The sequence below is a fragment of the Cebus imitator genome, unplaced genomic scaffold, assembly GCF_001604975.1.
Source record: "Cebus imitator isolate Cc_AM_T3 unplaced genomic scaffold, Cebus_imitator-1.0 Scaffold111, whole genome shotgun sequence".
Lineage (NCBI taxonomy): Eukaryota > Metazoa > Chordata > Mammalia > Primates > Cebidae > Cebus > Cebus imitator.
The window spans coordinates 883,752-886,591 of record NW_016107426.1 but is presented as its reverse complement, the minus strand read 5'-3'; positions in this window follow the sequence as shown (position 1 = coordinate 886,591).

Here is a 2,840-nt window from a genome sequence, read left to right as displayed (position 1 = left end):
CTTGGGAGGCTGAGGCAGGAGAATCCTTTGAACCCGGGAGGCGGAGATTGCAGTGAGCCTGGATTGTGCCATTGTACTTCAGCCTGGGCAACAAGAACGAAACCCTAACTCAACAAACAAAACGAAACAAAAAGAAAATATAAAACTTGATATATTAACTTTAAAAAAGGTCTTATTCCATGAAAATGCCTTTCATTGAAAACTTGCACTGCAAAGGGAGCTTCTGTCTTGATAACTGTTAGAATTCAACATGAGCACCACAGCAGATGTGGGCAATTGTTAGCATTTGACATCAGCTCTAGACAAGCTGGGTAGAGGACGGTGTCAGGCTATTGCAGTACGGCCCCTCTGCCAATGAGTGGACTGCCATCTATCCGGTTCCACAACCCCCTAAGTGTTACCCTTGACGTCGCTTTCTCATTGCACTGTATCTAATCCATCCACATGTTCTGTTGGTTTTACCTCTGAAATTTCTCTTGAGCTCACCTTTTTCTCTCCATCTTTTCCACCACAACCTTAATCCAAGCCACCATGATCTTCCTAGATAACAACAGTCACTCCCAGGTGGCCTCTTCTCTCCCACTCTAATGGTCTCTAATTCTTTCTCCAGTCCGTGGCCGCAGTGCAGTTTCCAAAAGGTAAATTTTTTTTTCTGTTTTGTTTGTTTGTTTGAGACTGAGTCTTGCTCTATCAGCCAGGCTGGAGTACAGTGTTGAGATCTCGGCTCACTGCAACCTCTACCTCCCGGGTTCAAGGGATTCTTGTGCCTCAGTCTCCTGAGCAGCTGGGGATTACAGGCGTGTGCCACCATGCCCAGCTAATTTCTGTACTTTTAGTAGAGATGGGGTTTCATCATGTTGGCCAGGCTGGCCTCAAACTTCTGACCTCAGGTGATCCACCCACATCAGCCTCCCAAAGTGCTTGGATTACAGGCTGTAAGCCACCACACCTGGCCCCAAAATGTACATTTGATTTCTCAACTCCTACCATATTCACCCTTGTCAGTGGTTGCCTTTTGCTCCTGAAGACCCGTACAAGGTCAGCATGTTTGGAGATGCTCCCTTCCTTCTACCACCACCTGGTCTTTGTTGTTGCCGCTGCCTCAACTGCTCTCTCTGCTGCCCACTTCCACTGTCTTCCCTTAACAAACCCCTACTTCCTTCAGATGAAACACACACCTCATTTTCTTCCACTTTCTACAATTATCCTTTAAATTTTGATTACTGTTTATTTGGGAGTCTACGCCCCATGACGGCAGGAAGCGTGTTTGTTTTAGCTCCATTGCATTTCCATCAAATACTTAATGAATACGTTTAGTACATTACACAATATAAATATTTTTTTAGAAATATCCACAATTCTGGCCCTATGCAGTGGTTTACACCTATAATCCCAGAAGTCTGGGAGGCCGAGGCGGAAGGATCACCTGAGCTCAGGAGTTTGAAACCAGCCTGGCCAACATGGTGAAACCGTGTCTTTACTAAAAATACAAAAATTAGCCAGGCGTGGTGGAATGCGCCTGTGATCCCAGCTGCCCCGGAGGCTGAGGCTGGAGAATTGCTTGGACCCTGGAGGCAGAGGTTGCAGAGCCGAGATCTTAAAAAAAAAAAAAAAAAAAAGAAAAAAGAAGAAAGAAAGAAAGACATACAATTTTACATTGCAACATAGACTCTCTCCCCCTTGCCTGAGGGCTGGTAAATACAGCCCGTCTAAACATTTCACAACACAAACACATTTTGAGGGGATAATTTTCTAAGTATACTTCTTTGACTCAGACTATACCTGAACATACCAAGACAATGCTACAGGGCACTGAAGCTTGCCACGAGGGCTGTCTGGTGTTCATCTATTCTTTTTAAATACAAAACAGACTATCAACAACGTATTTGAAGTATTTCAGGGAGATTTAGAAGCCTTTTTTAAGTATTATGATATCAGATCTGCAGCTTTGGGTACTACAGCGTTTGAAGCACTGTTGGAAGGTACTAGAATCTTTGGTGAGGTTGGTATCTCATTGCTATTTTAATGAGATTGGGTGTCTTTTCATATTTGAGTGGCTGCTCAAGTTTCCTATTCTGTGAGCTGTCTGTTCATGTCATTTAGCTAGTTTTCATCTGCCGTTTCTTACTGAACTGTAGAAATTATTTTGAATATTTTTTATTCAAAAACTTTGTCAGTTATAACTTGTGGTTTGTCTTCACTTTATGCCATCTTATACAGAAATATTAATTTTAATATAGCAAAAATTATCAATCTTTCTTATTTTTGTTTATTTAAAAAGTTATTTCCTACTCCCAAATTCGTATATTTCCTATTTTCTTCTACAAGTTTTTAAGTTTTTCCTTTCACATTTAAGTGTTTGATCTACCTGAAATAGATTTTTCTGTGTGGTATGAAGTGGTAATCCCTGGTTATTTTTTCATATGTATAACCAATTGTTCCAACACTATTTCTTGACACTTCCTTTCCCTACGGATTCATAAGGTTTTCTGTCACAGATCAAGTTACATATATGCCTGTCTGTTAGGGGGCTCTTTATTCTATCGAATTGGTCTATCAATCCTTTTACAAGAATACACTGCTTCATGATACAGTAGTGTCTTCACACTAGCTAACTAGCTAGTTATAAAGATGGACAAGTCACTTTACCTTTTTCTTCTTCTTTTTTAATCTTCGAATTAAAAAATATATGGCCGGGCACAGTGGCTTACACCTGTAATCCCAGCACTTTGGGAGGCAGAGGCAGGTGGATCACCTGAGGTCAGCAGTTGGAGACCAGCCTGGCCAACATGATGAAACCCCGTCTCTACTAAAAGAAAAAAATACAAAAATTTGCCGGG